General features: G+C 36.0%; 1 non-coding gene across 1 annotated transcript; it reads left to right on the top strand.

Moving 5' to 3' along the window:
- The first annotated feature begins 391 nt into the window (after positions 1-391).
- On the top strand, positions 392-499 carry LOC112763446 (small nucleolar RNA R71). The gene has a single exon (XR_003182878.1). It is a non-coding gene; the product is annotated as a small nucleolar RNA R71 (small nucleolar RNA).
- Positions 500-14,220: the final 13,721 nt, after the last annotated feature.

Here is a 14,220-nt window from a genome sequence, read left to right on the forward strand (position 1 = left end):
CTCCCATGTAATTCACCTCTTCCATTGAAGGGTTCCCAGGATCATAAGCTTCTTCTTCAGATGAAGCTTCCTTAGTACTGCTTGGTGCATTTTGCATTCCAGACAGACTTTGAGAAATCATATTGACTTGCTGGGTCAATATTTTGTTCTGAGCCAATATGGCATTCAGAGTATCCATCTCAAGAACTCCTTTCTTCTGATTAGTCCCATTGTTCACAGGATTCCTTTCAGAAGTGTACATGAATTGGTTATTTGCAACCATTTCAATTAGTTCTTGAGCTTCTGTAGGCGTCTTCTTCAGATGAAGAGATCCTCCAGCAGAGCTATCCAAAGACATCTTGGACAGTTCAGACAGACCATCATAGAAAATACCTATGATGCTCCATTCAGAAAGCATATCAGAGGGACACTTTCTGATTAATTGTTTGTATCTTTCCCAAGCTTCATAGAGGGATTCTCCTTCCTTCTGTCTGAAGGTTTGGACTTCCACTCTAAGCTTACTCAATTTTTGAGGTGGAAAGAACTTTGCCAAGAAGGCATTGACTAGCTTTTCCCAAGAGTTCAGGCTTTCTTTAGGTTGTGAGTCCAACCATATTCTAGCTCTGTCTCTTACAGCAAAAGGGAATAGCATAAGTCTGTAGACCTCAGGGTCAACCCCATTATTCTTGACAGTGTCACAGATTTGCAAGAACTCAGCTAAAAACTGATGAGGATCTTCCAATGGAAGTCCATGGAACTTGTAATTCTGTTGCATTAGAGAAACTAATTGAGGCTTAAGCTCAAAGTTGTTTGCTCCAATGGCAGGGATAGAGATGCTTCTCCCATAGAAGTCGGGAGTAGGTGCAGTAAAGTCACCCAGCACCTTCCTTGCATTGTTGGCATTGTTGTTGTTTTCGGCTGCCATGGGTTCTTCTTCTTTGAAGATTTCTGTTAGGTCCTCTACAGAGAATTGTGCCTTAGCTTCTCTTAGCTTTCGCTTCAAGGTCCTTTCAGGTTCAGGGTCAGCCTCAACAAGAATGCTTTTGTCTTTGCTCCTGCTCATATAAAAGAGAAGAAAACAAGAAAATATGAAATCCTCTACGTCACAGTATAGAGATTCCTTGAGGTGTCAGAGGAAAAGAAAAATAGAAGGCAGAAGTAGAAGAATTCGAACTTATCAAGAGAGATGGAGTTCGAATTGTTCATTGAGGAATAGTGTTAGTCCATAAATAGAAAGATGTGAGAAGAGGGGAAGTAATTTTCGAAAATTAAGTAAAAGATTTTAAAAACATTTTGAAAAATACTAATTGATTTTCGAAAATTAAGAGTGGAAAAGAAATCAAGTGATTTTTGAAAAAGATTTTGAAATTAGAAATTAAAAAGATATGATTGAAAACTATTTTGAAAAAGATGTGATCAAGAAGATATGATTGAAAAGTTATGGTTTTTAAAAAGATGTGATTGAGAAAATATGATTTGAAAAACAATTTAAAAAGATTTGATTTTAAAAATTAATGACTTGGCTAACAAGAAAAGATATGATTCAAACATTTAAACCTTTCTCAACAGAAAAGGCAACATACTTGAAATGTTGAATCAAATCATTAATTGATAGCAAGTATTTTTGAAAATAGAAAGAAATTGATTTTGAAAAAGATTTGATTGAAAAAAAAGATTTTGAAAAAGATTTGATTTTGAAAAGATTTTGAAAACTAAAAAAATTTGATTTGAAAACAAAATCTTCCTTCTCGTGCCATCCTGGCGTTAAACGCCCAGAATGGTGCACATTCTGGCGTTTAACGCCCAAACTACTACCCTTTTGGGCGTTAAACGCCCAGCCAGGCACCCTGGCTGGTGTTTAAACGCCAGTTTGCCCTTCTTCACTGGGCGTTTTGAACGCCCAGCTTTTTCTGTATAATTCTTCTGCTGTATGTTCTGAATCTTCAATTCTCTGTATTATTGACTTGAAAAGACACAAATTAAAAATATTTTTGGATTTTTAATAATAAGGAATAATCAATATGCAACTAAGATCAAATAACAATGCATGCAAGATACCAAACTTAGCAGTTTGTATACTACTGACACTAACAAAATGAGAATGCATATGAGACACATAAACACTCAAGTCAAGAGAATTAAAAATCAGAGCAATGAAATCATCAAGAACAACTTGAAGATTAATGAAGACACATGCATGAATGCAAGAAGAACAGAAACATGCAATTGACACCAAACTTAAAATGAAACACTGGACTCAAAAAGAAACATGTAAAATTTTTTTGGATTTTATGATTTTGTAATTTTTTTTTTGGATTTTTCGAAAATTAAGTGAAGAGGAAAAATAAAAATATCAAAATTCTTAAATGAGAATTCCAGGAATCATGCAATGTTAGTCTAAAGCTTCAGTCTAAAGAAATTAGACATGGCTGAACAAGCTTCAGCAGGACATTGCATTCAAGAGCTAAATTGATGAAAATCAATCAGCTTTAGTGATGATAAGAACATCACCTTGAAACACTAGAATTCATTCTTAAGAACTCTGAAGAAAAATACCTAATCTAAGCAACAAGATGAACCGTCAGTTGTCCAAACTCAACAATCCCCGGCAACAGCGCCAAAAACTTGGTGCACGAAATTGTGATCATCAATGGTGCCATCAACATGGTACACACAATTGTAATCTCAACTCTTTATCACAACTTCGCACAACTAACCAGCAAGTGCACTGGGTCGTCCAAGTAATAAACCTTATGCGAGTAAGGGTCGATCCCACGAAGATTGTTGGTATGAAGCAAGCTATGGTCACCTTGTAAATCTTAGTCAGGCAAACTCAAATGGTTATGGATGATGTATGAATAAAACATAAAGATAAAGATAGAGATACTTATGTAATTCATTGGTGGGAATTTTAGATAAGCGTATGAAGATGCTTGGTCCCTTCCGTTTCTCTGCTTTCCTACTGTCTTCATCCAATCCTTCTTACTCCTTTCCATGGCAAGCTGTATGTAGGGTTTTACTGTTGTCAGTGGCTACCTCCCATCCTCTCAGTGAAAATGTTCAACGCACCCTGTCACGGCACGGCTATTCAGCTGTCGGTTCTCGATCATGTCGGAATAGAATCCAGTGATTCTTTTGCGTCTGTCACTAACGCCCCACAATCGCGAGTTTGAAGCTCGTCACAGTCATTCAATCATTGAATCCTACTCAGAATACCACAGACAAGGTTTAGACCTTCCGGATTCTCTTGAATGCCGCCATCAATTCTAGCTTATACCACGAAGATTCCGGTTAAATTATCCAAGAGATATCCACCCAATCTAAGGTAGAACGGAGGTGGTTGTCAGGCACACGTTCATAGGTGAGAATGATGATGAGTGTCATGGATCATCACATTCATCAAGTTGAAGAACAAGTGATATCTTAGAACAAGAACAAGCCGAATTGAATAGAAGAACAATAGTAATTGCATTAATACTCGAGGTACAGCAGAGCTCCACACCTTAATCTATGGTGTGTAGAAACTCCACCGTTGAAAATACATAAGAACAAGGTCTGGGCATGGCCGCGAGGCCAGCCTCCCAATGATCTAAGATAGCATAAGAACAAAGATAGCTACCAAGATGAAAATACAATAGCAAAAGGTCTTATTTATAAAGAACTAGTAGCCTAAGGTTTACAAAGATGAGTAAATGACATAAAAATCTACTTCCGGGCCCACTTGGTGTGTGCTTGCGCTGAGCATTGAAGCATTTTCGTGTAGAGACTCTTCTTGGAGTTAAACGCCAGCTTTTATGCCAGTTTGGGCGTTTAACTCCCATTCTTGTGCCAGTTCCGGCGTTTAACGCCGGGCATTCTTGAGCTGATTTGGAACGCCGGTTTCGGCCATCAAATCTCAGGCAAAGTATGGACTATTATATATTGCTGGAAATTCCAGGATGTCTACTTTCCAATGCCGTTGAGAGCGCGCCAATTGGGCTTCTGTAGCTCCAGAAAATCCACTTCGAGTGCAGGGAGGTCAGAATCCAACAGCATCTGCAGTCCTTTTTAGTTTCTGAATCAGATTTTTGCTCAAGTCCCTCAATTTCAGCCAGAAAATACATGAAATCACAAAAAAACACACAAACTCATAGTAAAGTCCAGAAAAGTGAATTTTAACTAAAAACTAATAGAAATATACTAAAAACTAATTAGAACATACTAAAAACATACTAAAAACAATGCCAAAAAGCGTATAAATTATCCGCTCATCAATAAGCCTTGACCCGTTCAGCATAATTAACTTATTTATCATGAAAAAATCATTTAGTTGGTCGCAAGGTTAATACTCAAAGCCATATCACAGATAAATACTTGGTAACAGAAAATAACATATATACATGTATACAAATATACACAAGAGTTAAGCTTAGAGATACATGTCATTTATCAAAAGCCGAGTACTACACCAAGTTCTATATACAGAAACAAAAAGAGGAAGTCAATCCCAACCCTCACACGGGTTCCCTAAACCAGAACCAAACTACTACGAGGTCCTACCCCTCTAAAAAGAAATACTACAAAAGCGAAGGAAAAATAGTACTAAGATTACCAAAACAGAAGTAGAAAATATGCCGTGCCTAACTCTTGGGTGACCTCTGAACATCTTCCAGGAAAGTGGTCCAAAGCGTGCTTCATATGAAGACTCTATTTCACGCCGGGTCCTCGTAGCTCAGGATAAAATGAAACTCAAAGAATTCCTCTGCCGAACCCATCTGGGGAAGGGGAGAAAGAAAGAAAAGAAGGGTGAGAACCTAGAGTTCTCAGTAAGGTAAAAGGGGAACCTAAGGTCTTTGTCTCTAAGTTGTCGTGAAACGAAAAAAAAGAACAAACACAGAAACACCGGGTACAAGCATACATACAACAAGTAAACAGTATAGACAATCAAGAAATGGAAGTGAATAATTCACAGGAAGTTCATATGCATAAACAAGATGATGCATGCCTGTTCCTAGCGCATGCCATGAGCTCATGCGTCGGTTGTCTACCCGCAACCTGACGTTACTCGGAGCGAACCCCAAATATGGTCTCTTTACTGTGTCAATTAGGCACAATTATCATCATGGGCAATCCCATATCAATTAAGATATCTTGGCATCAGGTAAGAGACAGGCTATCAATTAGGTGAACATTTCCGCATTAGCAATCTCAGGCTATCAGATAGGTGGGTATTTTCGCATTAGCAATTTGGCACAAGGCCCATTCAATATATAATTATCAACTTTCATTTCATTCATTGTTTCTCGTTTTCTTTTCTTTTCTTTATGCCTCCACATCAAAATTTACTTATACACACCTCCACATCACCGTTTTATCATACGTACCTCCGCATCACCATTTAATTACACAACCCTCCGCATCACCATTTAACATTAACTCTTTTAATATAAAACCTATCCTTTCCTTTTCATTAAACTAAAGACATGTATGCTGCCAAATATGGTCATGATACTTTGGATTGAAATTAAAGTTTTATTGTATATGGATTTTAATTGGATTTAGTGGCAAACTTAATGAAAATCTTCTGCTGCCCTAAGAAGATTTAGAAAAATACAACTGGCAGCTCTATTTTTGAAAAAATTTTTATAAATCCAATTCTAATCCGATACTTTTAGATTTTGGTGAGTATATACTTAACATCCCCAAGTTTTAGGTCAAAGAAATTCCAGATCCATAGCACCTCGTTTGGTTAATTAAATGTCAGTTGGAAGTGATCCTCTATTTCTTTAAATTTTTTTCTGAATTTCCTGTGAACAACCCCAGCTTCCAAGAGACATAACTAACTCTACAAAATAGCTATGGATATGAAATTTACACTCATTTAAAATAGACTGATAGGTCTTTAAAATCCTTTTGAAATCAACTCATAATTCCAAAAAAAAGGCAAAATTTATAGAAGCTGGATTTGGTACTTCAGAACTAGAAAACCAGAAAATTCTACAGCAACCACAAAACTTCAAAAATTCATATCTTCCAAACCACTTGGCCAAATTCCCTGAAATTTTTATGGAGTAATCTTAACTTTTTGAAACTTGATAGAAAAATGTGTTGATTTGAAAATCATGTCTAGATTACTCCCAAGTTTTATTTTATGTTGCTGTCCAATCTATTTAAAAATTTCTACAGCAAGGCTTCTTGATTTTCACTAACCAAATCCGACCCCTAAGTTCCTAACTCATACCAATCAATAATTCTCATTATTTATTATCATTTCTACAAGAATTATGCCCTAATTTCTCCCAAGAGCATTAGATCCATAAACATTAAGAATTTATACGATTAACATAACATGATCACATTTTTACAACATTAAAAAATCTGCACTACATTCAGCAATAATAATTTAGTCACTTTAACAAAATTTTTAGCAACATCAATCATGTTAACTCGTCATCATCAATGAAGATTACATCTAACAATTATCCATAACTAATTTACATTTCTAACCCTTACCTTTCTTCGAGAATTCACCAACCAAGGTACATTCCTTACTACCTTAAATCAGAAAACCCTAACAAACGTAATTAAAGAATTTTTATCATTCCACTGGGCCAATTGGCCGAGCTATAAATAGAGAAAGAGAAGGAGTTTTACTCTTGTGATAGGATGAATTTGATTGGGTTGGTCCTCATTCAAAAAAATTGAAGTTTAACAAGGGTAGAGCCTCTGAATTAGGAAGAACAAGGCACAAAATTACTTATTCTTACCTAATGAGAAAAATTCCAAGGGAATCAGAAAGAAGAAAGGATAGGGTTTCTTCTTATTGGGTTGCAGTTCCTTTGATGGTCTTCTTCTTTCTCCTTGATGGTGATGTACGCTGCTGACGTCTTCCTCCTCCCCTTCCTTGATCAAATGCCACTTTTTCTTTCTTTATTCTCTTTGTGTGGTTTCCAATGAAATTGAAAGGCGTGTCTTTGCTATATATATGTATAGAAGGTGGCGAAGGATGAGCTGGTACGGCAAGGCTTCGTGGCTTCCTTTCCTTGCAACACCACATTACATCATTGATTTCACGAAACGGTAACCATGGTTTCCTCTGGATACGTTCGGTTGTGAGAGAAGAAGAGAAGATGGGTTTAATTAGAGTTCCCTTGGGTTTGGTTTAATTAAGGGAAGCTTAGTTCGATTGAACCAAAAGAAGGAAACAAAAACCGTGACTTTGAAAGGGAGAAAGGTAAAACCGGGTTAATAGTTGATAATGATTCTAGGATAATTCCTCTACTAATTCATTACTTATGAATTAGTAAGTGGTAGTTAATTTTGAAAGAAGTAAATTAACTATACCGGTAATTATCTAATTACCAAGATTCGTCACCCGGAAGCACTAAAAACAAACAAATATATATATATATATATATATATATATATATATATATATATATATATATATATATATATATATATATATATATATATATATATATATATATATACGTATGCGCGTTAGCAAACGTTGTAAAGAATGAGGAATCACAGGCCTCGTGGGGGTAGAGTGGTTACAATAACTCTACTAATATAATTCAAACTGCCTATTTTGATTCAGGGCTACTTCCTGATTAAGGAACTTTCAAGCCACTAGTATCTTGTAGTGATCAGATTTAAAGAGGGAGTCATGTATATTTTGGACTCATGCACTGGTGAGGAAGAGATCATAAACAGAAAGGCTTTCATCCAAAATTTAGTAAAATGGCTTTCCCCTTTAATTGTCTCGTTGGCTTGGCACAATCTGATTGGTATTATTTATAATCTTTGAACCCCATTTTTGTGCAGGGAGATACAGTGTCTCGCATGATTGGCAACTCGTCATACCCAATTCAGTTTTTCAGGATAACCGACGATGTTATAAACTTCAGAGTCTCACCAGTGGAGAGAGTTCCTTTTTGCCAACAACGGTAAAAGTGCAGTAACAAAACTTGTTGAATAATATCCATCTTTCTTCTGAAATATGTGGTCACGAGTAATGTTTTTGAAAATGAAAGTTATATTGTATTTCATCTGTTTTATTTTTTGAACATGGCTTGTGGATTTTTTGGCAACGCAACTTGAGTAATTAACAAGTTCACCGTGACGATGACACATTAGCTGTTTTGGTTCTAAATTGGATGGTTATGGGTGATACATTTCATACCGTAACAGTGACACATAAGCTATTTTGGTTCTAAACTGGATGGTTATGGGTGATACATTTCAACATAATCTTCATCACAAAGTAGGTCAATAACCATTACGAACACTAACCTTTGTTTACGAAAAGGAACCCCATATTATGCTTCAATACTCTCCAAAAATCTTTTGTGTTTATGTTGCAGATGGATGAATACATGGTCAGGGTGCACACGACACTTGCATTACTAATGGCTCCATTCAATGAGGCAATGCATTGGATGCCGAAGCCAAACTAGATCTCATAAATTGCGGAGAGACAAATGGAATTTTCCAAACTTGTTATATTAGGAGTATGCATTTTCTATACTTGAATCGGATCACTTTTTGGTCTAGTAACATATGGCCGAGCACTACTACTTGCCAATTAGCAATATTTGCCTTTTCTTTATGAACTTATTGTGTCTTAATACCAGTAATTATGTGTTCAAATTTATTATTACTATGTTGTGTGCAAGCAAAGACCTCTATGTTGTGTATTTCTATACATATTATTATAATGTATCCCATTTAAAACTTTTAAAAAATTATTACATGTGAGGGGGTGTACGAAGGCAATGATGCTTGGTGCAGTACAAATACGTCTAATTGGCTAAATAAATTTTATTCAGGTGTCATGCTTATAATAATTAGTAGGCCTCCAAATTGGTTAGAAGGTTATAATAATTAGTCAGCCTCACAGTTGGTTACAAAACAGGAAAGACTGGCCTTAACATAACAAAATAGCCTCATGTTGGGACTTGCTACAAAGATCTCAACATGGCAGGAATACTACAAAGCACTTCAAATGATTTATATTCGGATGAAAGACAAAGCAAGTGTACCATAACAAAGCCAATCATGCACCAAATTTAAATTAACCAAATCCTCATGTCAAGGTCACAATAATGACACGATACCGAACCCAATAGACCCAAGCTACATCAGCAAGGTATCTTCACACATGGTTATCTTATATAATAAAGGAGTTCCTTAACAACAAATCATAATAATTGAACCATAATTATATTCATTCTACCGATGCCAACTGTAAAAAGGATCCGTTAATGGCACTTGGAAGTCCTCTTCATCTGGAGAAAAGTGTTCCTCTTGCCCCACGGGCTGAGAGTGGTAATGAGCATACTCCTACATCAGATAATACGTATTTAACTTGATATCATCATAGAGACAAACTATAACAAAGGAATTAAAAAAACTAAAGAATAATCATCATCAACTTCCTCCCTAAAGTTAGGAGTGTAGTAGTTATCTTCATCGACGTCATCCACGTGGCTAGGCTGCAGCCCCTACAAACGATTCAACTAGCAAAAAAGTCAATTGTACCCAACCCATTGACAAATACTGCATCATCTCACGCCCTAACCAAAGTACGGTTAATTGAGCCCTTCTTTGGCCTCTTCTTGCGGCACATAATAAGTGGGTCTTGAATGCACCCCTCGAGTGTGGATGATTGGCCAACAACCGCGGGTGGGGAAGGCCCAACTTTGGTATCGTGCTTTAAATGAGTGATCTTGTTGCGTACCTTCATAGTGACCGTTTCAAATTGATCTTCCCTCACTGAAGCAAGCACACACATCTCCTTACATAGGCCGTTCAGCATCCAATTGCGACAAGTTACCATAGAGTCCCAACAAAACAGTCCCTTCTCAACATATTGCCTCATCTTCAACCGAGCGTTCTTAGACCACCTCTCCAAAACAAGACTCGTTGGGATTTCCATGAAATCAAGATGTACAAGAAGGGACACAATGTGATCGCATGGTATTCCAAGGGATTATTCCATCCGTAAACAAGAGCACTTAAAAATCGAATCCCCGGGATAGTGCGAAACATGCCAGTAGTTCTGTGAATTGCCCAACCGTAAAATGGTGTATATGTCTGATGTCGGAGTTAATGTACAAGACCAGACGTTTAATGTACATACACGGAACAGCATGGGCCGAAACAAGAGAAATATCTCCCTCGTTAGTAACTTTGTGGCAGACCTCTCCAAATCATGTAAGGACTTTACAACGCTAAGTGTCTAACCATGTTATGCATATTGGATTGTGTTTTCTGAGACCTCATCTTCGATACACAGCGAAAAAATTGTTCAAAAAAGCCCCTCAAATTATGGCGGGAGTGGACAAACTTACCAAGTAATGAATGCAAACCCTTGCATATTCATTTTGTCAGAGTCGCACATTTTCCTCCGGTTATAAAGGTCACAGACCCATTGATTCTCCTAAAGCTGAAGCTCAGTGACCAATCTCTCCCACCTGTCTTCAAACTCTAAAACCTCATAATAAAAAATCATGCCCTTCTTAAACTCAGAAGTGAATATTGGATTGGCCAAAGTCGATGTTGCATTCCGAAAGAGATGCCATGCACAGAGACGATGATAAGCCATAGGAAATATTTTTCAATGGCTTTTCTCATTACTCCATGACCATCTGTGCTAACACACTAAGGAGCTTTCCCCTTCATAGCATCCAAAATCTTTCAAGTATCCAGGAATATGTCCCCTCACTCTTATTTCCAACAAGGACAGCAGCAAAAATAATGGTTTCGTTATGGTAATTTACGCCAGAAAACACAACCAGTGGACACATATACTTATTCTTTCGATAAGTTGCATCAAATACTACACAAGGTAATCTAACTGACTACAGTTATCAAACCAAAAAAGATGCACCAAACGACCCTCTTTGTCTGCTAAGTAACGCACAAACATTCCAGGATTCTCCTCTGCAAATGATTCCAACCACCGAATACAAGACATCGCATCGCTCCCTATTAGCGTTCTCTGTTTATCAATCTGGTTGTACATATCTCTCTTCAAAAATAGTACATTTTGGAACCCCCCGCAGTGTGCACAAATGACGTGGTGTTTTAATCCCAATTCTCAGCATCATATTCATTTGTTAAATTGCGGTAGCATTTATCTTCATGTGCCCAGGGAGCATAAATGTAAGTGTTTTGTCAAGCATCTCGTGGTTATGAACATCATCAAAGAATGAAATAATCCATCTACCACTCTCCAAATGTAGATGAACACGCATCTGCGCTAGACAGCCACATCTAGTCTCAGGCTTAGGCTCCTGCTTACGTTCTTAGGCCTCCTTATCAGCAGCAAATTCTCTGAACCCCTGCCTAAAGCAAACAAACTGCTGTTGTGTCGCCTGTTTCTTGGCATTTCACCTTGGCCTGGCCTTCTTTGTGGAAAACCCATTCATTTTTTCATATAAATTGCCAAAAGCAAAAGCTACATGCCGATCGGGAAAATGTAGCAATCTCATTTGATCAAAAGTTATTTCTTTAAAGTTAATTCGGCCAAAGTCAGCAATCCTATCAATGCGAGGTCTTTCCAATTTTCGTAAAAATTATCACCAATATTATCGCCAAAATACCCATCCTTATTCGCATTCTCACCCACCTCCGATGAAGGTTCATCACCTAGACAAACATTTGGGTCATCGAAAACCAGTTCTTCTTCGTCGTGACACACAATTTTTTGTCGGCCATAGCCATTGCACCATGAAAATAGGAGACTACATCTTCCTGTTCCATTCTAGCATACAACCTACAAAGAAAATATTATATTTTAAAAAAATAAAGATATGCTGTAAATATAAAATCTAGATGATGTATTATGGATCAAAACTAAAGCTGAAGCTGATTATAGTAACAACAATAAAATCTACATGATTATAGTGACAACAATTCTTTATTTCATTCCTATATAATTTTGTGAAAAAATGAATTTAACTAAGAATTATTTGTTGCATGCAAATCCCGTAAAAAAAACAGGGGAATACCTCCAAGACTATGAACTCAGCTGATGTGAAGAGGGAGTGGCTACATCGTTGAGAAGAGAAGGCTACGATGGCGTCACTGACAAGAGGAGGGGGCGTCGCAGCAAAAAAGGGCACGATGAAATACACTCATGCAGTAAAGGGGTTACTCCTCTCAAACATCTTTTTTTGCTCTAAATCTTTAGAAAGCAAATGCTTTCTCTTTTTTTTTTTTCAACCCTCACATACCTTTACATACAATATTCATCCATCCATCTTAAACCATTTGAAAAGCTGACCCATTTGTCAAAAAATATAGCTACGTCTTCTTTTATTATTTTAACTTTTTAACATACCTCTGCAACAAATAACATTTTTCAGGTGCTCAAAATTGTATTCTCAAAAGACTTGCCACATCACCATTAACTAATATAAAAAAGTATGGGTTAACAGTGAGCTAGTTTGGGAGAGGCTAATGCTAAAAGTCACCTAGATTACACATGTCAACTTCTTAAGACACCAACCTTTAGTCCGAAACAACAAGTTTCTTAGTAGTGGGCCCGTGAAAAGGTCAGTGTTCATTTTTTGTGGATTCTAAAATGTTAATCATGTTGATAACCTTAGGCTCTTAATGGCAAAAAAATTTGTACCCGCAGATATCTGCGGTGATTATCTGAGAGAACTAATCAGGACTCGCAAAATTTTTATGGAGATAGGACTCGTTCCTATGAATAAATAAGGGCAGGAAAGACGATTAAGATATTTACCCCACAAAAACTCGCAAAATTTCCACAATAAAATTTATTTAAATAACTCTATATAAGTGTTATTTAATTGTTTTTGTTTTTATTTTTTAAGTTTTATAAAGAACAAATTAATTATGTGTATAATATTTAAATTTGACAATAACTAATTATTTAAATTTGTATCATTTTATTTTAATTTGCATGTTGAAGATTTTGTGTGTATATTAATTACATTGGATTTGTGCTTGATTGTGTTTTAATTTGATACATTTAGTTAAATTGTATTAAATTTTATCATAATTGTGTTATTTTTTTAAAAAAAATTAAAAACTAAATATCCATGGATATCCGCTTTCCGATGAAAAAAATAAATAAAGACCCGTGATAGAGATGGAGCGAGACCGGAAGACATTTTACTAAACAAAGATGGGAGTGAGGGATGGGTCCTTGCTCCCATGAAGCCCCATTCCCATTCCTAGGCACTACAAAAATTAATATTAAAAATTAATTTTCAAATCTAGTAGAAATAAAAAAATGTTTAATATTATTTTATTTTATTTCTTTTATATCATTTTAGCTTTTGGTGGTCAGATGTTTTTTGTAATTTTTCTTTAGTTCAAAAAAGTAATAATGATATCGTCGAAGAGAGAGATATTAGAATGCTAGACCTAAGATAAATAGTGCATCTAGTGTGGAGTCGCTGTTTAGCCATTCATGTTGGAGGATTTTTCTAGCGTGACAGACAATTCTTTTTCGCACAATGAATGAGAACGCTGTGGTCGCTACGCTAGTAGCGGAGATAATGGCATACTGTAGATCTGTCTATTAGGTTGTGTTTGTTTATAAAGACAGAACATTGAGATAGAGATATAGAGACATAAAATTGTATTTGACATATGAAATATGGATAAAAATATTGTATCTAGAAAAACTGAATTAGTATATTTTGTGTCTATCTTGACAAAAAGGACACAAAGACACTAATAAGAGACACAACTTATTTTTTATTTTTTTATTATTCTTGTTAATTTTTTATAATTATATTTTTCTTTTCAATTTTTTTGAATGAAAAAGAGAATAAATTAAATTTTCATAATTTGTTCTACTTTATCACGACAGAATATAAGAACACTAAATTCTATATTTCCGTCCTTTATGTTTTATTTTCAATATCTTATCTTATGAACAAATACAACCTAATAAATGGATTATTTTTGCCAAGGCCCGAAATTCCTCTTTGAAAATATATGTACCCCAAACAAACAACGTCGTCAAACGGACACACATGTAACCTTAATCAAGAAATTATAATCTACTAATATGTCCCTTAATTCAATTTTGAGAATATTAAGCAATGTGACACACCTCTACAACACTAACAAAAATCCGTAGTTGCGCTTTACAGCTCCGTCACATCATTCCCTGTCTTACAGCCAGTGGCGGATCCACGGGGGACCTAAGGTGGCCATGGTCCCCCTAAATTTTTTTAAAAAAATAGTAAATAGTAATAATTAATAATA

This window comes from Arachis hypogaea, chromosome 2 (genome assembly GCF_003086295.3).
Source record: "Arachis hypogaea cultivar Tifrunner chromosome 2, arahy.Tifrunner.gnm2.J5K5, whole genome shotgun sequence".
In the NCBI taxonomy this organism is placed as follows: Eukaryota; Viridiplantae; Streptophyta; class Magnoliopsida; order Fabales; family Fabaceae; genus Arachis; species Arachis hypogaea.